Raw genomic sequence first — 22,563 nt, 5'->3', positions numbered from 1 at the left:
TGTTCAAATCCATGCTGTGGCATACTTTTTTTCATTTTCACCCTTTTTCTATGGATCTCCAAAAAGTGAACTTTTACATTTTCTGAGTCTGGAGGAATTCAAGGGGAGTTTTCAGGGGAGTGCGTTCTCTCTGCCATCTCCTCCCTGTGTGTGCGTTGCTGCATGCAGCAGCTGCGTGTGTGTGTAAACTGCCCCTCCCTCTCGCAAGCAGGCGGGGAGAGAGAGATCTTTCGTCTCGATTTACACATGCTATGACTCCGGGGGTACTTCCATTCGCTTCGTCTTGATCTGTTGATGTTATTTCATGTCTCGTTTGTCCATTGTGACGGTGGTAAAGCCAGGGAAATGTCCCGGAGATATACTGAGAAATCTTTGTAACAGCATTTTCCTGCGATCACAGCTGTTCACAGCTACGAGGCTGGGACCGCTTCTATTCGCTTCGTCTTGATCTGTAGATGTTATTTCATGTCTCATTTGTTCATTTTGATGGAGAAAAAGTTGTACATTTAGTGAATTCAGAGTGTCTAAGCTGCACAAGCAGGCATGTTAGAGTACTCAGGTCCAGTGGCTCACTGCGTTAACGCTCGCCCCTGGATGCGGTTGGTCGCGTGTTCGAATCCATGCTGTGGCATACTTTTTTTCATTTTCACCCTTTTTCTATGGATCTCCAAAAAGTGAACTTTTACCTTTTCTGAGTCTGGAGGAATTCAAGGGGAGTTTTCAGGGGAGTGGGTTCTCTCTGCCATCTCCTCCCTGTGTGTGCGTTGCTGCATGCAGCAGCTGCGTGTGTGTGTAAACTGCCCCTCCCCCTCGCAAGCAGGCGGGGGAGAGAGAGATCTTTCGTCTCGATTTACACATGCTATGACTCCGGGGGTACTTCCATTCGCTTCGTCTTGATCTGTTGATGTTATTTCATGTCTCGTTTGTCCATTTGGACGGTGGTAAAGCCAGGGAAATATCCCGGAGATATACTGATAAATCTTTATAACAGCATTTTCCTGCGATCACAGCTGTTCACAGCTACGAGGCTGGGACCGCTTCTATTCGCTTCGTCTTGATCTGTAGATGTTATTTCATGTCTCATTTGTTCATTTTGATGGAGAAAAAGTTGTACATTTAGTGAATTCAGAGTGTCTAAGATGCACAAGCAGGCATGTTAGAGTACTCAGGTCCAGTGGCTCACTGCGTTAACGCTCGCCCCTGGATGCGGTTGGTCGCGTGTTCGAATCCATGCTGTGGCATACTTTTTTTCATTTTCACCCTTTTTCTATGGATCTCCAAAAAGTGAACTTTTACATTTTCTGAGTCTGGAGGAATTCAAGGGGAGTTTTCAGGGGAGTGCGTTCTCTCTGCCATCTCCTCCCTGTGTGTGCGTTGCTGCATGCAGCAGCTCCGTGTGTGTGTAAACTGCCCCTCCCCCTCGCAAGCAGGCGGGGGAGAGAGAGATCTTTCGTCTCGATTTACACATGCTTTGACTCCGGGGGTACTTCCATTCGCTTCGTCTTGATCTGTTGATGTTATTTCATGTCTCGTTTGTCCATTTGGACGGTGGTAAAGCCAGGGAAAAGTCCCGGAGATATACTGAGAAATCTTTGTAACAGCATTTTCCTGCAATCACAGCTGTTCACAGCTACGAGGCTGGGACCGCTTCCATTCGCTTCGTCTGGATCTGTAGATGTTATTTCATGTCTCATTTGTTCATTTTGATGGAGAAAAAGTTGTACATTTAGTGAATTCAGAGTGTCTAAGCTGCACAAGCAGGCATGTTAGAGTACTCAGGTCCAGTGGCTCACTGCGTTAACGCTCGCCCCTGGATGCGGTTGGTCGCGTGTTCGAATCCATGCTGTGGCATACTTTTTTTCATTTTCACCCTTTTTCTATGGATCTCCAAAAAGTGAACTTTTACCTTTTCTGAGTCTGGAGGAATTCAAGGGGAGTTTTCAGGGGAGTGGGTTCTCTCTGCCATCTCCTCCCTGTGTGTGCGTTGCTGCATGCAGCAGCTGCGTGTGTGTGTAAACTGCCCCTCCCCCTCGCAAGCAGGCGGGGGAGAGAGAGATCTTTCGTCTCGATTTACACATGCTATGACTCCGGGGGTACTTCCATTCGCTTCGTCTTGATCTGTTGATGTTATTTCATGTCTCGTTTGTCCATTTGGACGGTGGTAAAGCCAGGGAAATATCCCGGAGATATACTGATAAATCTTTATAACAGCATTTTCCTGCGATCACAGCTGTTCACAGCTACGAGGCTGGGACCGCTTCTATTCGCTTCGTCTTGATCTGTAGATGTTATTTCATGTCTCATTTGTTCATTTTGATGGAGAAAAAGTTGTACATTTAGTGAATTCAGAGTGTCTAAGCTGCACAAGCAGGCATGTTAGAGTACTCAGGTCCAGTGGCTCACTGCGTTAACGCTCGCCCCTGGATGCGGTTGGTCGCGTGTTCGAATCCATGCTGTGGCATACTTTTTTTCATTTTCACCCTTTTTCTATGGATCTCCAAAAAGTGAACTTTTACATTTTCTGAGTCTGGAGGAATTCAAGGGGAGTTTTCAGGGGAGTGCGTTCTCTCTGCCATCTCCTCCCTGTGTGTGCGTTGCTGCATGCAGCAGCTCCGTGTGTGTGTAAACTGCCCCTCCCCCTCGCAAGCAGGCGGGGGAGAGAGAGATCTTTCGTCTCGATTTACACATGCTTTGACTCCGGGGGTACTTCCATTCGCTTCGTCTTGATCTGTTGATGTTATTTCATGTCTCGTTTGTCCATTTGGACGGTGGTAAAGCCAGGGAAAAGTCCCGGAGATATACTGAGAAATCTTTGTAACAGCATTTTCCTGCAATCACAGCTGTTCACAGCTACGAGGCTGGGACCGCTTCCATTCGCTTCGTCTGGATCTGTAGATGTTATTTCATGTCTCATTTGTTCATTTTGATTGAGAAAAAGTTGTACATTTAGTGAATTCAGAGTGTCTAAGATGCACAAGCAGGCATGTTTGAGTACTCAGGTCCAGTGGCTCACTGCGTTAACGCTCGCCCCTGGATGCGGTTGGTCGCGTGTTCGAATCCATGCTGTGGCAAAACAAAATTCATGTTCACCCTTTTTCTATGGATCTCCAAAAAGTGAACTTTTACATTTTCTGAGTCTGGAGGAATTCAAGGGGAGTTTTCAGGGGAGTGGGTTCTCTCTGCCATCTCCTCCCTGTGTGTGCGTTGCTGCATGCAGCAGCTGCGTGTGTGTGTAAACTGCCCCTCCCCCTCGCAAGCAGGCGGGGGAGAGAGAGATCTTTCGTCTCGATTTACACATGCTATGACTCCGGGGGTACTTCCATTCGCTTCGTCTTGATCTGTTGATGTTATTTCATGTCTCGTTTGTCCATTGTGACGGTGGTAAAGCCAGGGAAATGTCCCGGAGATATACTGAGAAATCTTTGGAACATCATTTTCCTGCGATCACAGCTGTTCTTAGCTACGAGGCTGGGACCGCTTCCATTCGCTTCGTCTTGATCTGTAGATGTTATTTCATGTCTCATTTGTTCATTTTGATGGAGAAAAAGTTGTACATTTAGTGAATTCAGAGTGTCTAAGCTGCACAAGCAGGCATGTTTGAGTACTCAGGTCCAGTGGCTCACTGCGTTAACGCTCGCCCCTGGATGCGGTTGGTCGCGTGTTCGAATCCATGCTGTGGCAAAAAAAAAATCATTTTCACCCTTTTTCTATGGATCTCCAAAAAGTGAACTTTTACATTTTCTGAGTCTGGAGGAATTCAAGGGGAGTTTTCAGGGGAGTGCGTTCTCTCTGCCATCTCCTCCCTGTGTGTGCGTTGCTGCATGCAGCAGCTGCGTGTGTGTGTAAACTGCCCCTCCCCCTCGCAAGCAGGCGGGGGAGAGAGAGATCTGTCGTCTCGATTTACACATGCTATGACTCCGGGGGTACTTCAATTCGCTTCGTCTTGATCTGTTGATGTTATTTCATGTCTCGTTTGTCCATTGTGACGGTGGTAAAGCCAGGGAAAAGTCCCGGAGATATACTGAGAAATCTTTGTAACAGCATTTTCCTGCAATCACAGCTGTTCACAGCTACGAGGCTGGGACCGCTTCCATTCGCTTCGTCTGGATCTGTAGATGTTATTTCATGTCTCATTTGTTCATTTTGATTGAGAAAAAGTTGTACATTTAGTGAATTCAGAGTGTCTAAGATGCACAAGCAGGCATGTTTGAGTACTCAGGTCCAGTGGCTCACTGCGTTAACGCTCGCCCCTGGATGCGGTTGGTCGCGTGTTCGAATCCATGCTGTGGCAAAACAAAATTCATGTTCACCCTTTTTCTATGGATCTCCAAAAAGTGAACTTTTACCTTTTCTGAGTCTGGAGGAATTCAAGGGGAGTTTTCAGGGGAGTGCGTTCTCTCTGCCATCTCCTCCCTGTGTGTGCGTTGCTGCATGCAGCAGCTGCGTGTGTGTGTAAACTGCCCCTCTCCCTCGCAAGCAGGCGGGGGAGAGAGAGATCTTTCGTCTCGATTTACACATGCTATGACTCCGGGGGTACTTCCATTCGCTTCGTCTTGATCTGTTGATGTTATTTCATGTCTCGTTTGTCCATTGTAACGGTGGTAAAGCCAGGGAAATGTCCCGGAGATATACTGAGAAATCTTTGAAACAGCATTTTCCTGCGATCACAGCTGTTCACAGCTACGAGGCTGGGACCGCTTCCATTCGCTTCGTCTTGATCTGTAGATGTTATTTCATGTATAATTTGTTCATTTTGATGGAGAAAAAGTTGTACATTTAGTGAATTCAGAGTGTCTAAGCTGCACAAGTAGGCATGTTTGAGTACTCAGGTCCAGTGGCTCACTGCGTTAACCCTCGCCCCTGGATGCGGTTGGTCGCGTGTTCGAATCGATGCTGTGGCATACTTTTTTTCATTTTCACCCTTTTTCTATGGATCTCCAAAAAGTGAACTTTTACATTTTCTGAGTCTGGAGGAATTCAAGGGGAGTTTTCAGGGGAGTGCGTTCTCTCTGCCATCTCCTCCCTGTGTGTGCGTTGCTGCATGCAGCAGCTGCGTGTGTGTGTAAACTGCCCCTCCCCCTCGCAAGCAGGCGGGGGAGAGAGAGATCTGTCGTCTCGATTTACACATGCTATGACTCCGGGGGTACTTCCATTCGCTTCGTCTTGATCTGTTGATGTTATTTCATGTCTCGTTTGTCCATTGTGACGGTGGTAAAGCCAGGGAAAAGTCCCGGAGATATACTGAGAAATCTTTGTAACAGCATTTTCCTGCAATCACAGCTGTTCACAGCTACGAGGCTGGGACCGCTTCCATTCGCTTCGTCTTGATCTGTAGATGTTATTTCATGTCTCATTTGTTCATTTTGATTGAGAAAAAGTTGTACATTTAGTGAATTCAGAGTGTCTAAGATGCACAAGCAGGCATGTTTGAGTACTCAGGTCCAGTGGCTCACTGCGTTAACGCTCGCCCCTGGATGCGGTTGGTCTCGTGTTCGAATCCATGCTGTGGCATACTTTTTTTCATTTTCACCCTTTTTCTATGGATCTCCAAAAAGTGAACTTTTACCTTTTCTGAGTCTGGAGGAATTCAAGGGGAGTTTTCAGGGGAGTGGGTTCTCTCTGCCATCTCCTCCCTGTGTGTGCGTTGCTGCATGCAGCAGCTGCGTGTGTGTGTAAACTGCCCCTCCCCCTCGCAAGCAGGCGGGGGAGAGAGAGATCTTTCGTCTCGATGTACACATGCTATGACTCCGGGGGTACTTCCATTCGCTTCGTCTTGATCTGTTGATGTTATTTCATGTCTCGTTTGTCCATTGTGACGGTGGTAAAGCCAGGGAAATGTCCCGGAGATATACTGAGAAATCTTTGTAACAGCATTTTCCTGCAATCACAGCTGTTCACAGCTACGAGGCTGGGACCGCTTCCATTCGCTTCGTCTTGATCTGTTGATGTTATTTCATGTCTCGTTTGTCCATTTGGATGGTGGTAAAGCCAGGGAAATATCCCGGAGATATACTGATAAATCTTTATAACAGCATTTTCCTGCGATCACAGCTGTTCACAGCTACGAGGCTGGGACCGCTTCCATTCGCTTCGTCTTGATCTGTAGATGTTATTTCATGTCTCATTTGTTCATTTTGATGGAGAAAAAGTTGTACATTTAGTGAATTCAGAGTGTCTAAGCTGCACAAGCAGGCATGTTTGAGTACTCAGGTCCAGTGGCTCACTGTGTTAACGCTCGCCCCTGGATTCGGTTGGTCGCGTGTTCGAATCCATGCTGTGGCAAAAAAAAAATCATTTTCACCCTTTTTCTATGGATCTCCAAAAAGTGAACTTTTACATTTTCTGAGTCTGGAGGAATTCAAGGGGAGTTTTCAGGGGAGTGCGTTCTCTCTGCCATCTCCTCCCTGTGTGTGCGTTGCTGCATGCAGCAGCTGCGTGTGTGTGTAAACTGCCCCTCCCCCTCGCAAGCAGGCGGGGGAGAGAGAGATCTTTCGTCTCGATTTACACATGCTATGACTCCGGGGGTACTTCCATTCGCTTCGTCTTGATCTGTTGATGTTATTTCATGTCTCGTTTGTCCATTGTGACGGTGGTAAAGCCAGGGAAATGTCCCGGAGATATACTGAGAAATCTTTGGAACAGCATTTTCCTGCGATCACAGCTGTTCTTAGCTACGAGGCTGGGACCGCTTCCATTCGCTTCGTCTTGATCTGTAGATGTTATTTCATGTCTCATTTGTTCATTTTGATGGAGAAAAAGTTGTACATTTAGTGAATTCAGAGTGTCTAAGCTGCACAAGCAGGCATGTTTGAGTACTCAGGTCCAGTGGCTCACTGCGTTAACGCTCGCCCCTGTATGCGGTTGGTCGCGTGTTCGAATCCATGCTGTGGCATACTTTTTTTCATTTTGACCCTTTTTCTATGGATCTCCAAAAAGTGAACTTTTACATTTTCTGAGTCTGGAGGAATTCAAGGGGAGTTTTCAGGGGAGTGCGTTCTCTCTGCCATCTCCACCCTGTGTGTGCGTTGCTGCATGCAGCAGCTCCGTGTGTGTGTAAACTGCCCCTCCCCCTCGCAAGCAGGCGGGGGAGAGAGAGATCTTTCGTCTCGATTTACACATGCTTTGACTCCGGGGGTACTTCCATTCGCTTCGTCTTGATCTGTTGATGTTATTGCATGTCTCGTTTGTCCATTTGGACGGTGGTAAAGCCAGGGAAAAGTCCCGGAGATATACTGAGAAATCTTTGGAACAGCATTTTCCTGCAATCACAGCTGTTCACAGCTACGAGGCTGGGACCGCTTCCATTCGCTTCGTCTGGATCTGTAGATGTTATTTCATGTCTCATTTGTTCATTTTGATTGAGAAAAAGTTGTACATTTAGTGAATTCAGAGTGTCTAAGATGCACAAGCAGGCATGTTTGAGTACTCAGGTCCAGTGGCTCACTGCGTTAACGCTCGCCCCTGGATGCGGTTGGTCGCGTGTTCGAATCCATGCTGTGGCAAAACAAAATTCATGTTCACCCTTTTTCTATGGATCTCCAAAAAGTGAACTTTTACCTTTTCTGAGTCTGGAGGAATTCAAGGGGAGTTTTCAGGGGAGTGCGTTCTCTCTGCCATCTCCTCCCTGTGTGTGCGTTGCTGCATGCAGCAGCTGCGTGTGTGTGTAAACTGCCCCTCCCCCTCGCAAGCAGGCGGGGGAGAGAGAGATCTTTCGTCTCGATTTACACATGCTATGACTCCGGGGGTACTTCCATTCGCTTCGTCTTGATCTGTTGATGTTATTTCATGTCTCGTTTGTCCATTGTGACGGCGGTAAAGCCAGGGAAAAGTCCCGGAGATATACTGAGAAATCTTTGGAACAGCATTTTCCTGCGATCACAGCTGTTCACAGCTACGAGGCTGGGACCGCTTCCATTCACTTCGTCTTGATCTGTAGATGTTATTTCATGTCTCATTTGTTCTTTTTGATGGAGAAAAAGTTGTACATTTAGTGAATTCAGAGTGTCTAAGCTGCACAAGCAGGCATGTTTGAGTACTCAGGTCCAGTGGCTCACTGCGTTAACGCTCGCCCCTGTATGCGGTTGGTCGCGTGTTCGAATCCATGCTGTGGCATACTTTTTTTCATTTTGACCCTTTTTCTATGGATCTCCAAAAAGTGAACTTTTACATTTTCTGAGTCTGGAGGAATTCAAGGGGAGTTTTCAGGGGAGTGCGTTCTCTCTGCCATCTCCTCCCTGTGTGTGCGTTGCTGCATGCAGCAGCTCCGTGTGTGTGTAAACTGCCCCTCCCCCTCGCAAGCAGGCGGGGGAGAGAGAGATCTTTCGTCTCGATTTACAAATGCTTTGACTCCGGGGGTACTTCCATTCGCTTCGTCTTGATCTGTTGATGTTATTTCATGTCTCGTTTGTCCATTTGGACGGTGGTAAAGCCAGGGAAAAGTCCCGGAGATATACTGAGAAATCTTTGGAACAGCATTTTCCTGCAATCACAGCTGTTCACAGCTACGAGGCTGGGACCGCTTCCATTCGCTTCGTCTGGATCTGTAGATGTTATTTCATGTCTCATTTGTTCATTTTGATTGAGAAAAAGTTGTACATTTAGTGAATTCAGAGTGTCTAAGATGCACAAGCAGGCATGTTTGAGTACTCAGGTCCAGTGGCTCACTGCGTTAACGCTCGCCCCTGGATGCGGTTGGTCGCGTGTTCGAATCCATGCTGTGGCAAAACAAAATTCATGTTCACCCTTTTTCTATGGATCTCCAAAAAGTGAACTTTTACATTTTCTGAGTCTGGAGGAATTCAAGGGGAGTTTTCAGGGGAGTGCGTTCTCTCTGCCATCTCCTCCCTGTGTGTGCGTTGCTGCATGCAGCAGCTGCGTGTGTGTGTAAACTGCCCCTCTCCCTCGCAAGCAGGCGGGGGAGAGAGAGATCTTTCGTCTCGATTTACACATGCTATGACTCCGGGGGTACTTCCATTCGCTTCGTCTTGATCTGTTGATGTTATTTCATGTCTCGTTTGTCCATTGTAACGGTGGTAAAGCCAGGGAAATGTCCCGGAGATATACTGAGAAATCTTTGAAACAGCATTTTCCTGCGATCACAGCTGTTCACAGCTACGAGGCTGGGACCGCTTCCATTCGCTTCGTCTTGATCTGTAGATGTTATTTCATGTCTCATTTGTTCATTTTGATTGAGAAAAAGTTGTACATTTAGTGAATTCAGAGTGTCTAAGATGCACAAGCAGGCATGTTTGAGTACTCAGGTCCAGTGGCTCACTGCGTTAACGCTCGCCCCTGGATGCGGTTGGTCTCGTGTTTGAATCCATGCTGTGGCATACTTTTTTTCATATTCACCCTTTTTCTATGGATCTCCAAAAAGTGAACTTTTACCTTTTCTGAGTCTGGAGGAATTCAAGGGGAGTTTTCAGGGGAGTGGGTTCTCTCTGCCATCTCCTCCCTGTGTGTGCGTTGCTGCATGCAGCAGCTGCGTGTGTGTGTAAACTGCCCCTCCCCCTCGCAAGCAGGCGGGGGAGAGAGAGATCTTTCGTCTCGATGTACACATGCTATGACTCCGGGGGTACTTCCATTCGCTTCGTCTTGATCTGTTGATGTTATTTCATGTCTCGTTTGTCCATTGTGACGGTGGTAAAGCCAGGGAAATGTCCCGGAGATATACTGAGAAATCTTTGTAACAGCATTTTCCTGCAATCACAGCTGTTCACAGCTACGAGGCTGGGACCGCTTCCATTCGCTTCGTCTTGATCTGTTGATGTTATTTCATGTCTCGTTTGTCCATTTGGATGGTGGTAAAGCCAGGGAAATATCCCGGAGATATACTGATAAATCTTTATAACAGCATTTTCCTGCGATCACAGCTGTTCACAGCTACGAGGCTGGGACCGCTTCCATTCGCTTCGTCTTGATCTGTAGATGTTATTTCATGTCTCATTTGTTCATTTTGATGGAGAAAAAGTTGTACATTTAGTGAATTCAGAGTGTCTAAGCTGCACAAGCAGGCATGTTTGAGTACTCAGGTCCAGTGGCTCACTGCGTTAACGCTCGCCCCTGGATGCGGTTGGTCGCGTGTTCGAATCCATGCTGTGGCAAAACAAAATTCATGTTCACCCTTTTTCTATGGATCTCCAAAAAGTGAACTTTTACCTTTTCTGAGTCTGGAGGAATTCAAGGGGAGTTTTCAGGGGAGTGCGTTCTCTCTGCCATCTCCTCCCTGTGTGTGCGTTGCTGCATGCAGCAGCTGCGTGTGTGTGTAAACTGCCCCTCCCCCTCGCAAGCAGGCGGGGGAGAGAGAGATCTTTCGTCTCGATTTACACATGCTATGACTCCGGGGGTACTTCCATTCGCTTCGTCTTGATCTGTTGATGTTATTTCATGTCTCGTTTGTCCATTGTGACGGCGGTAAAGCCAGGGAAAAGTCCCGGAGATATACTGAGAAATCTTTGGAACAGCATTTTCCTGCGATCACAGCTGTTCACAGCTACGAGGCTGGGACCGCTTCCATTCACTTCGTCTTGATCTGTAGATGTTATTTCATGTCTCATTTGTTCTTTTTGATGGAGAAAAAGTTGTACATTTAGTGAATTCAGAGTGTCTAAGCTGCACAAGCAGGCATGTTTGAGTACTCAGGTCCAGTGCGTTAACGCTCGCCCCTGTATGCGGTTGGTCGCGTGTTCGAATCCATGCTGTGGCATACTTTTTTTCATTTTGACCCTTTTTCTATGGATCTCCAAAAAGTGAACTTTTACATTTTCTGAGTCTGGAGGAATTCAAGGGGAGTTTTCAGGGGAGTGCGTTCTCTCTGCCATCTCCTCCCTGTGTGTGCGTTGCTGCATGCAGCAGCTCCGTGTGTGTGTAAACTGCCCCTCCCCCTCGCAAGCAGGCGGGGGAGAGAGAGATCTTTCGTCTCGATTTACACATGCTTTGACTCCGGGGGTACTTCCATTCGCTTCGTCTTGATCTGTTGATGTTATTTCATGTCTCGTTTGTCCATTTGGACGGTGGTAAAGCCAGGGAAAAGTCCCGGAGATATACTGAGAAATCTTTGGAACAGCATTTTCCTGCAATCACAGCTGTTCACAGCTACGAGGCTGGGACCGCTTCCATTCGCTTCGTCTGGATCTGTAGATGTTATTTCATGTCTCATTTGTTCATTTTGATTGAGAAAAAGTTGTACATTTAGTGAATTCAGAGTGTCTAAGATGCACAAGCAGGCATGTTTGAGTACTCAGGTCCAGTGGCTCACTGCGTTAACGCTCTCCCCTGGATGCGGTTGGTCGCGTGTTCGAATCCATGCTGTGGCAAAACAAAATTCATGTTCACCCTTTTTCTATGGATCTCCAAAAAGTGAACTTTTACCTTTTCTGAGTCTGGAGGAATTCAAGGGGAGTTTTCAGGGGAGTGCGTTCTCTCTGCCATCTCCTCCCTGTGTGTGCGTTGCTGCATGCAGCAGCTGCGTGTGTGTGTAAACTGCCCCTCCCCCTCGCAAGCAGGCGGGGAGAGAGAGATCTTTCGTCTCGATTTACACATGCTATGACTCCGGGGGTACTTCCATTCGCTTCGTCTTGATCTGTTGATGTTATTTCATGTCTCGTTTGTCCATTGTGACGGTGGTAAAGCCAGGGAAATGTCCCGGAGATATACTGAGAAATCTTTGTAACAGCATTTTCCTGCGATCACAGCTGTTCACAGCTACGAGGCTGGGACCGCTTCTATTCGCTTCGTCTTGATCTGTAGATGTTATTTCATGTCTCATTTGTTCATTTTGATGGAGAAAAAGTTGTACATTTAGTGAATTCAGAGTGTCTAAGCTGCACAAGCAGGCATGTTAGAGTACTCAGGTCCAGTGGCTCACTGCGTTAACGCTCGCCCCTGGATGCGGTTGGTCGCGTGTTCGAATCCATGCTGTGGCATACTTATTTTCATTTTCACCCTTTTTCTATGGATCTCCAAAAAGTGAACTTTTACATTTTCTGAGTCTGGAGGAATTCAAGGGGAGTTTTCAGGGGAGTGCGTTCTCTCTGCCATCTCCTCCCTGTGTGTGCGTTGCTGCATGCAGCAGCTGCGTGTGTGTGTAAACTGCCCCTCCCCCTCGCAAGCAGGCGGGGGAGAGAGAGATCTTTCGTCTCGATTTACACATGCTATGACTCCGGGGGTACTTCCATTCGCTTCGTCTTGATCTGTTGATGTTATTTCATGTCTCGTTTGTCCATTTGGACGGTGGTAAAGCCAGGGAAATATCCCGGAGATATACTGATACATCTTTATAACAGCATTTTCCTGCGATCACAGCTGTTCACAGCTACGAGGCTGGGACCGCTTCCATTCGCTTCGTCTTGATCTGTAGATGTTATTTCATGTCTCATTTGTTCATTTTGATGGAGAAAAAGTTGTACATTTAGTGAATTCAGAGTGTCTAAGCTGCACAAGCAGGCATGTTTGAGTACTCAGGTCCAGTGGCTCACTGCGTTAACGCTCTCCCCTTGATGCGGATGGTCGTGTGTTCGAATCCATGCTGTGGCAAAAAAAAAATCATTTTCACCCTTTTTCTATTGATCTCCAAAAAGTGAAGTTTTACATTTTCTGAGTCTGGAGGAATTCAAGGGGAGTTTTCAGGGGAGTGCGTTCTCTCTGCCATCTCCTCCCTGTGTGTGCGTTGCTGCATGCAGCAGCTGCGTGTGTGTGTAAACTGCCCCTCCCCCTCGCAAGCAGGCGGGGGAGAGAGAGATCTTTCGTCTCGATTTACACATGCTATGACTCCGGGGGTACTTCCATTCGCTTCGTCTTGATCTGTTGATGTTATTTCATGTCTCGTTTGTCCATTGTGACGGTGGTAAAGCCAGGGAAATGTCCCGGAGATATACTGAGAAATCTTTGAAACAGCATTTTCCTGCGATCACAGCTGTTCACAGCTACGAGGCTGGGACCGCTTCCATTCGCTTCGTCTTGATCTGTAGATGTTATTTCATGTATAATTTGTTCATTTTGATGGAGAATAAGTTGTACATTTAGTGAATTCAGAGTGTCTAAGCTGCACAAGTAGGCATGTTTGAGTACTCAGGTCCAGTGGCTCACTGCGTTAACGCTCGCCCCTGGATGCGGTTGGTCGCGTGTTCAAATCCACGCTGTGGCATACTTTTTTTCATTTTCACCCTTTTTCTATGGATCTCCAAAAAGTGAACTTTTACATTTTCTGAGTCTGGAGGAATTCAAGGGGAGTTTTCAGGGGAGTGCGTTCTCTCTGCCATCTCCTCCCTGTGTGTGCGTTGCTGCATGCAGCAGCTGCGTGTGTGTGTAAACTGCCCCTCCCCCTCGCAAGCAGGCGGGGGAGAGAGAGATCTTTCGTCTCGATTTACACATGCTATGACTCCGGGGGTACTTCCATTCGCTTCGTCTTGATCTGTTGATGTTATTTCATGTCTCGTTTGTCCATTGTGACGGTGGTAAAGCCAGGGAAAATTCCCGGAGATATACTGAGAAATCTTTGTAACAGCATTTTCCTGCAATCACAGCTGTTCACAGCTACGAGGCTGGGACCGCTTCCATTCGCTTCGTCTTGATCTGTAGATGTTATTTCATGTATAATTTGTTCATTTTGATGGAGAAAAAGTTGTACATTTAGTGAATTCAGAGTGTCTAAGCTGCACAAGTAGGCATGTTTGAGTACTCAGGTCCAGTGGCTCACTGCGTTAACGCTCTCCCCTTGATGCGGATGGTCGTGTGTTCGAATCCATGCTGTGGCAAAAAAAAAATCATTTTCACCCTTTTTCTATTGATCTCCAAAAAGTGAAGTTTTACATTTTCTGAGTCTGGAGGAATTCAAGGGGAGTTTTCAGGGGAGTGCGTTCTCTCTGCCATCTCCTCCCTGTGTGTGCGTTGCTGCATGCAGCAGCTGCGTGTGTGTGTAAACTGCCCCTCCCCCTCGCAAGCAGGCGGGGGAGAGAGAGATCTGTCGTCTCGATTTACACATGCTATGACTCCGGGGGTACTTCCATTCGCTTCGTCTTGATCTGTTGATGTTATTTCATGTCTCGTTTGTCCATTGTGACGGTGGTAAAGCCAGGGAAAAGTCCCGGAGATATATTGAGAAATCTTTGTAACAGCATTTTCCTGCAATCACAGCTGTTCACAGCTACGAGGCTGGGACCGCTTCCATTCGCTTCGTCTTGATCTGTAGATGTTATTTCATGTCTCATTTGTTCATTTTGATTGAGAAAAAGTTGTACATTTAGTGAATTCAGAGTGTCTAAGATGCACAAGCAGGCATGTTTGAGTACTCAGGTCCAGTGGCTCACTGCGTTAACGCTCGCCCCTGGATGCGGTTGGTCGCGTGTTCAAATCCATGCTGTGGCATACTTTTTTTCATTTTCACCCTTTTTCTATGGATCTCCAAAAAGTGAACTTTTACATTTTCTGAGTCTGGAGGAATTCAAGGGGAGTTTTCAGGGGAGTGCGTTCTCTCTGCCATCTCCTCCCTGTGTGTGCGTTGCTGCATGCAGCAGCTGCGTGTGTGTGTAAACTGCCCCTCCCTCTCGCAAGCAGGCGGGGAGAGAGATCTTTCGTCTCGATTTACACATGCTATGACTCCGGAGGTACTTCCATTCGCTTCGTCTTGATCTGTTGATGTTATTTCATGTCTCGTTTGTCCATTGTGACGGTGGTAAAGCCAGGGAAATGTCCCGGAGATATACTGAGAAATCTTTGTAACAGCATTTTCCTGCGATCACAGCTGTTCACAGCTACGAGGCTGGGACCGCTTCTATTCGCTTCGTCTTGATCTGTAGATGTTATTTCATGTCTCATTTGTTCATTTTGATGGAGAAAAAGTTGTACATTTAGTGAATTCAGAGTGTCTAAGCTGCACAAGCAGGCATGTTAGAGTACTCAGGTCCAGTGGCTCACTGCGTTAACGCTCGCCCCTGGATGCGGTTGGTCGCGTGTTCGAATCCATGCTGTGGCATACTTTTTTTCATTTTCACCCTTTTTCTATGGATCTCCAAAAAGTGAACTTTTACATTTTCTGAGTCTGGAGGAATTCAAGGGGAGTTTTCAGGGGAGTGCGTTCTCTCTGCCATCTCCTCCCTGTGTGTGCGTTGCTGCATGCAGCAGCTGCGTGTGTGTGTAAACTGCCCCTCCCCCTCGCAAGCAGGCGGGGGAGAGAGAGATCTTTCGTCTCGATTTACACATGCTATGACTCCGGGGGTACTTCCATTCGCTTCGTCTTGATCTGTTGATGTTATTTCATGTCTCGTTTGTCCATTTGGACGGTGGTAAAGCCAGGGAAATATCCCGGAGATATACTGATAAATCTTTATAACAGCATTTTCCTGCGATCACAGCTGTTCACAGCTACGAGGCTGGGACCGCTTCCATTCGCTTCGTCTTGATCTGTAGATGTTATTTCATGTCTCATTTGTTCATTTTGATTGAGAAAAAGTTGTACATTTAGTGAATTCAGAGTGTCTAAGCTGCACAAGCAGGCATGTTTGAGTACTCAGGTCCAGTGGCTCACTGCGTTAACGCTCGCCCCTGGATGCGGTTGGTCGTGTGTTCGAATCCATGCTGTGGCAAAAAAAAAATCATTTTCACCCTTTTTCTATGGATCTCCAAAAAGTGAACTTTTACATTTTCTGAGTCTGGAGGAATTCAAGGGGAGTTTTCAGGGGAGTGGGTTCTCTCTGCCATCTCCTCCCTGTGTGTGCGTTGCTGCATGCAGCAGCTGCGTGTGTGTGTAAACTGCCCCTCCCCCTCGCAAGCAGGCGGGGGAGAGAGAGATATTTCGTCTCGATTTACACATGCTATGACTACGGGGGTACTTCCATTCGCTTCGTCTTGATCTGTTGATGTTATTTCATGTCTCGTTTGTCCATTGTGACGGTGGTAAAGCCAGGGAAATGTCCCAGAGATATACTGATAAATCTTTGTAACAGCATTTTCCTGCGATCACAGCTGTTCTTAGCTACGAGGCTGGGACCGCTTCCATTCGCTTCGTCTTGATCTGTAGATGTTATTTCATGTCTCATTTGTTTATTTTGATGGAGAAAAAGTTGTACATTTAGTGAATTCAGAGTGTCTAAGCTGCACAAGCAGGCATGTTTGAGTACTCAGGTCCAGTGGCTCACTGCGTTAACGCTCGCCCCTGGATGCGGTTGGTCTCGTGTTCGAATCCATGCTGTGGCAAAAAAAAAAATCATTTTCACCCTTTTTCTATGGATCTCCAAAAAGTGAACTTTTACATTTTCTGAGTCTGGAGGAATTCAAGGGGAGTTTTCAGGGGAGTGCGTTCTCTCTGCCATCTCCTCCCTGTGTGTGCGTTGCTGCATGCAGCAGCTGCGTGTGTGTGTAAACTGCCCCTCCCCCTCGCAAGCAGGCGGGGGAGAGAGAGATCTTTCGTCTCGATTTACACATGCTATGACTCCGGGGGTACTTCCATTCGCTTCGTCTTGATCTGTTGATGTTATTTCATGTCTCGTTTGTCCATTTGGACGGTGGTAAAGCCAGGGAAATATCCCGGAGATATACTGATAAATCTTTATAACAGCATTTTCCTGCGATCACAGCTGTTCACAGCTACGAGGCTGGGACCGCTTCCATTCGCTTCGTCTTGATCTGTAGATGTTATTTCATGTCTCATTTGTTCATTTTGATGGAGAAAAAGTTGTACATTTAGTGAATTCAGAGTGTCTAAGCTGCACAAGCAGGCATGTTTGAGTACTCAGGTCCAGTGGCTCACTGCGTTAACGCTCGCCCCTGGATGCGGTTGGTCGTGTGTTCGAATCCATGCTGTGGCAAAAAAAAAATCATTTTCACCCTTTTTCTATGGATCTCCAAAAAGTGAACTTTTACATTTTCTGAGTCTGGAGGAATTCAAGGGGAGTTTTCAGGGGAGTGCGTTCTCTCTGCCATCTCCTCCCTGTGTGTGCGTTGCTGCATGCAGCAGCTGCGTGTGTGTGTAAACTGCCCCTCCCCCTCGCAAGCAGGCGGGGGAGAGAGAGATATTTCGTCTCGATTTACACATGCTATGACTCCGGGGGTACTTCCATTCGCTTCGTCTTGATCTGTTGATGTTATTTCATGTCTCGTTTGTCCATTGTGACGGTGGTAAAGCCAGGGAAATGTCCCGGAGATATACTGAGAAATCTTTGTAACAGCATTTTCCTGCGATCACAGCTGTTCTTAGCTACGAGGCTGGGACCGCTTCCATTCGCTTCGTCTTGATCTGTAGATGTTATTTCATGTCTCATTTGTTCATTTTGATTGAGAAAAAGTTGTACATTTAGTGAATTCAGAGTGTCTAAGATGCACAAGCAGCCATGTTTGAGTACTCAGGTCCAGTGGCTCACTGCATTAACGCTCGCCCCTGGATGCGGTTGGTCGTGTGTTCGAATCCATGCTGTGGCAAAACAAAATTAATGTTCACCCTTTTTCTATGGATCTCCAAAAAGTGAACTTTTACATTTTCTGAGTCTGGAGGAATTCAAGGGGAGTTTTCAGGGGAGTGGGTTCTCTCTGCCATCTCCTCCCTGTGTGTGCGTTGCTGCTTGCAGCAGCTGCGTGTGTGTGTAAACTGCCCCTCCCCCTCGCAAGCAGGCGGGGGAGAGAGAGATCTTTCGTCTCGATTTACACATGCTATGACTCCGGGGGTACTTCCATTCGCTTCGTCTTGATCTGTTGATGTTATTTCATGTCTCGTTTGTCCATTGTGACGGTGGTAAAGCCAGGGAAATGTCCCGGAGATATACTGAGAAATCTTTGGAACAGCATTTTCCTGCGATCACAGCTGTTCTTAGCTACGAGGCTGGGACCGCTTCCATTCGCTTCGTCTTGATCTGTAGATGTTATTTCATGTCTCATTTGTTCATTTTGATTGAGAAAAAGTTGTACATTTAGTGAATTCAGAGTGTCTAAGATGCACAAGCAGGCATGTTTGAGTACTCAGGTCCAGTGGCTCACTGCGTTAACGCTCGCCCCTGGATGCGGTTGGTCTCGTGTTCGAATCCATGCTGTGGCATACTTTTTTTCATTTTCACCCTTTTTCTATGGATCTCCAAAAAGTGAACTTTTACATTTTCTGAGTCTGGAGGAATTCAAGGGGAGTTTTCAGGGGAGTGCGTTCTCTCTGCCATCTCCTCCCTGTGTGTGCGTTGCTGCATGCAGCAGCTGCGTGTGTGTGTAAACTGCCCCTCCCCCTCGCAAGCAGGCGGGGGAGAGAGAGATCTTTCGTCTCGATTTACACATGCTATGACTCCGGGGGTACTTCCAATCGCTTCGTCTTGATCTGTTGATGTTATTTCATGTCTCGTTTGTCCATTGTGACGGTGGTAAAGCCAGGGAAATGTCCCGGAGATATACTGAGAAATCTTTGAAACAGCATTTTCCTGCGATCACAGCTGTTCACAGCTACGAGGCTGGGACCGCTTCCATTCGCTTCGTCTTGATCTGTAGATGTTATTTCATGTATAATTTGTTCATTTTGATTGAGAAAAAGTTGTACATTTAGTGAATTCAGAGTGTCTAAGATGCACAAGCAGCCATGTTTGAGTACTCAGGTCCAGTGGCTCACTGCATTAACGCTCGCCCCTGGATGCGGTTGGTCGTGTGTTCGAATCCATGCTGTGGCAAAACAAAATTAATGTTCACCCTTTTTCTATGGATCTCCAAAAAGTGAACTTTTACATTTTCTGAGTCTGGAGGAATTCAAGGGGAGTTTTCAGGGGAGTGGGTTCTCTCTGCCATCTCCTCCCTGTGTGTGCGTTGCTGCTTGCAGCAGCTGCGTGTGTGTGTAAACTGCCCCTCCCCCTCGCAAGCAGGCGGGGGAGAGAGAGATCTTTCGTCTCGATTTACACATGCTATGACTCCGGGGGTACTTCCATTCGCTTCGTCTTGATCTGTTGATGTTATTTCATGTCTCGTTTGTCCATTGTGACGGTGGTAAAGCCAGGGAAATGTCCCGGAGATATACTGAGAAATCTTTGTAACAGCATTTTCCTGCGATCACAGCTGTTCTTAGCTACGAGGCTGGGACCGCTTCCATTCGCTTCGTCTTGATCTGTAGATGTTATTTCATGTCTCATTTGTTCATTTTGATTGAGAAAAAGTTGTACATTTAGTGAATTCAGAGTGTCTAAGATGCACAAGCAGGCATGTTTGAGTACTCAGGTCCAGTGGCTCACTGCGTTAACGCTCGCCCCTGGATGCGGTTGGTCTCGTGTTCGAATCCATGCTGTGGCATACTTTTTTTCATTTTCACCCTTTTTCTATGGATCTCCAAAAAGTGAACTTTTACATTTTCTGAGTCTGGAGGAATTCAAGGGGAGTTTTCAGGGGAGTGCGTTCTCTCTGCCATCTCCTCATTGTGTGTGCGTTGCTGCATGCAGCAGCTGCGTGTGTGTGTAAACTGCCTCTCCCCCTCGCAAGCAGGCGGGGGAGAGAGAGATCTGTCGTCTCGATTTACACATGCTATGACTCCGGGGGTACTTCCATTCGCTTCGTCTTGATCTGTTGATGTTATTTCATGTCTCGTTTGTCCATTGTGACGGTGGTAAAGCCAGGGAAAAGTCCCGGAGATATACTGAGAAATCTTTGGAACAGCATTTTCCTGCGATCACAGCTGTTCACAGCTACGAGGCTGGGACCGCATCCATTCACTTCGTCTTGATCTGTAGATGTTATTTCATGTCTCATTTGTTCATTTTGATGGAGAGAAAGTTGTACATTTAGTGAATTCAGAGTGTCTAAGCTGCACAAGTAGGCATGTTTGAGTACTCAGGTCCAGTGGCTCACTGCGTTAACGCTCGCCCCTGGATGCCGTTGGTCGCGTGTTCGAATCCATGCTGTGGCATACTTTTTTTCATTTTCACCCTTTTTCTATGGATCTCCAAAAAGTGAACTTTTACATTTTCTGAGTCTGGAGGAATTCAAGGGGAGTTTTCAGGGGAGTGCGTTCTCTCTGCCATCTCCTCCCTGTGTGTGGGTTGCTGCATGCAGCAGCTGCGTGTGTGTGTAAACTGCCCCTCCCCCTCGCAAGCAGGCGGGGGAGAGAGAGAGATCTGTCGTCTCGATTTACACATGCTATGACTCCGGGGGTACTTCCATTCGCTTCGTCTTGATCTGTTGATGTTATTTCATGTCTCGTTTGTCCATTGTGACGGTGGTAAAGCCAGGGAAAAGTCCCGGAGATATACTGAGAAATCTTTGTAACAGCATTTTCCTGCAATCACAGCTGTTCACAGCTACGAGGCTGGGACCGCTTCCATTCGCTTCGTCTTGATCTGTAGATGTTATTTCATGTCTCATTTGTTCATTTTGATTGAGAAAAAGTTGTACATTTAGTGAATTCAGAGTGTCTAAGATGCACAAGCAGGCATGTTTGAGTACTCAGGTCCAGTGGCTCACTGCGTTAACGCTCGCCCCTGGATGCGGTTGGTCGCGTGTTCGAATCCATGCTGTGGCATACTTTTTTTCATTTTCACCCTTTTTCTATGGATCTCCAAAAAGTGAACTTTTACATTTTCTGAGTCTGGAGGAATTCAAGGGGAGTTTTCAGGGGAGTGCGTTCTCTCTGCCATCTCCTCCCTGTGTGTGCGTTGCTGCATGCAGCAGCTGCGTGTGTGTGTAAACTGCCCCTCCCCCTCGCAAGCAGGCAGGGGAGAGAGAGATCTTTCGTCCCGATGTACACATGCTATGACTCCGGGGGTACTTCCATTCGCTTCGTCTTGATCTGTTGATGTTATTTCATGTCTCGTTTGTCCATTTGGACGGTGGTAAAGCCAGGGAAATATCCCGGAGATATACTGATAAATCTTTATAACAGCATTTTCCTGCGATCACAGCTGTTCACAACTACGAGGCTGGGACCGCTTCCATTCGCTTCGTCTTGATCTGTAGATGTTATTTCATGTCTCATTTGTTCATTTTGATGGAGAAAAAGTTGTACATTTAGTGAATTCAGAGTGTCTAAGCTGCACAAGCAGGCATGTTTGAGTACTCAGGTCCAGTGGCTCACTGCGTTAACGCTCGCCCCTGGATGCGGTTGGTCTCGTGTTCGAATCCATGCTGTGGCAAAAAAAAAATAATTTTCACCCTTTTTCTATGGATCTCCAAAAAGTGAACTTTTACATTTTCTGAGTCTGGAGGAATTCAAGGGGAGTTTTCAGGGGAGTGCGTTCTCTCTGCCATCTCCTCCCTGTGTGTGCGTTGCTGCATGCAGCAGCTGCGTGTGTGTGTAAACTGCCCCTCCCCCTCGCAAGCAGGCGGGGGAGAGAGAGATCTGTCGTCTCGATTTACACATGCTATGACTCCGGGGGTACTTCCATTCGCTTCGTCTTGATCTGTTGATGTTATTTCATGTCTCGTTTGTCCATTGTGACGGTGGTAAAGCCAGGGAAACGTCCCGGAGATATACTGAGAAATCTTTGTAACAGCATTTTCCTGCAATCACAGCTGTTCACAGCTACGAGGCTGGGACCGCTTCCATTCGCTTCGTCTTGATCTGTAGATGTTATTTCATGTCTCATTTGTTCATTTTGATGGAGAAAAAGTTGTACATTTAGTGAATTCAGAGTGTCTAAGCTGCACAAGCAGGCATGTTAGAGTACTCAGGTCCAGTGGCTCACTGCGTTAACGCTCGCCCCTGGATGCGGTTCGTCGCGTGTTCGAATCCATGCTGTGGCATACTTTTTTTCATTTTCACCCTTTTTCTATGGATCTCCAAAAAGTGAACTTTTACATTTTCTGAGTCTGGAGGAATTCAAGGGGAGTTTTCAGGGGAGTGCGTTCTCTCTGCCATCTCCTCCCTGTGTGTGCGTTGCTGCATGCAGCAGCTGCGTGTGTGTGTAAACTGCCCCTCCCCCTCGCAAGCAGGCGGGGGAGAGAGAGATCTGTCGTCTCGATTTATACATGCTATGACTCCGGGGGTACTTCCATTCGCTTCGTCTTGATCTGTTGATGTTATTTCATGTCTCGTTTGTCCATTGTGACGGTGGTAAAGCCATGGAAAAGTCCCGGAGATATACTGAGAAATCTTTGGAACAGCATTTTCCTGCGATCACAGTTGTTCACAGCTACGAGGCTGGGACCGCTTCCATTCGCTTCGTCTTGATCTGTAGATGTTATTTCATGTCTCATTTGTTCATTTTGATGGAGAAAAAGTTGTACATTTAGTGAATTCAGAGTGTCTAAGCTGCACAAGCAGGCATGTTTGAGTACTCAGGTCCAGTGGCTCACTGCGTTAACGCTCGCCCCTGGATGCGGTTGGTCGCGTGTTCGAATCCATGCTGTGGCAAAACAAAATTCATGTTCACACTTTTTCTATGGATCTCCAAAAAGTGAACTTATACATTTTCTGAGTCTGGAGGAATTCAAGGGGAGTTTTCAGGGGAGTGCGTTCTCTCTGCCATCTCCTCCCTGTGTGTGCGTTGCTGCATGCAGCAGCTGCGTGTGTGTGTAAACTGCCCCTCCCCCTCGCAAGCAGACGGGGGAGAGAGAGATCTTTCGTCTCGATTTACACATGCTATGACTCCGGGGGTACTTCCATTCGCTTCGTCTTGATCT

Source organism: Notothenia rossii, assembly GCF_949606895.1.
Source record: "Notothenia rossii genome assembly, contig: scaffold_23, whole genome shotgun sequence".
NCBI classification, from domain to species: domain Eukaryota; kingdom Metazoa; phylum Chordata; class Actinopteri; order Perciformes; family Nototheniidae; genus Notothenia; species Notothenia rossii.
This window is presented reverse-complemented; position numbering follows the sequence as displayed.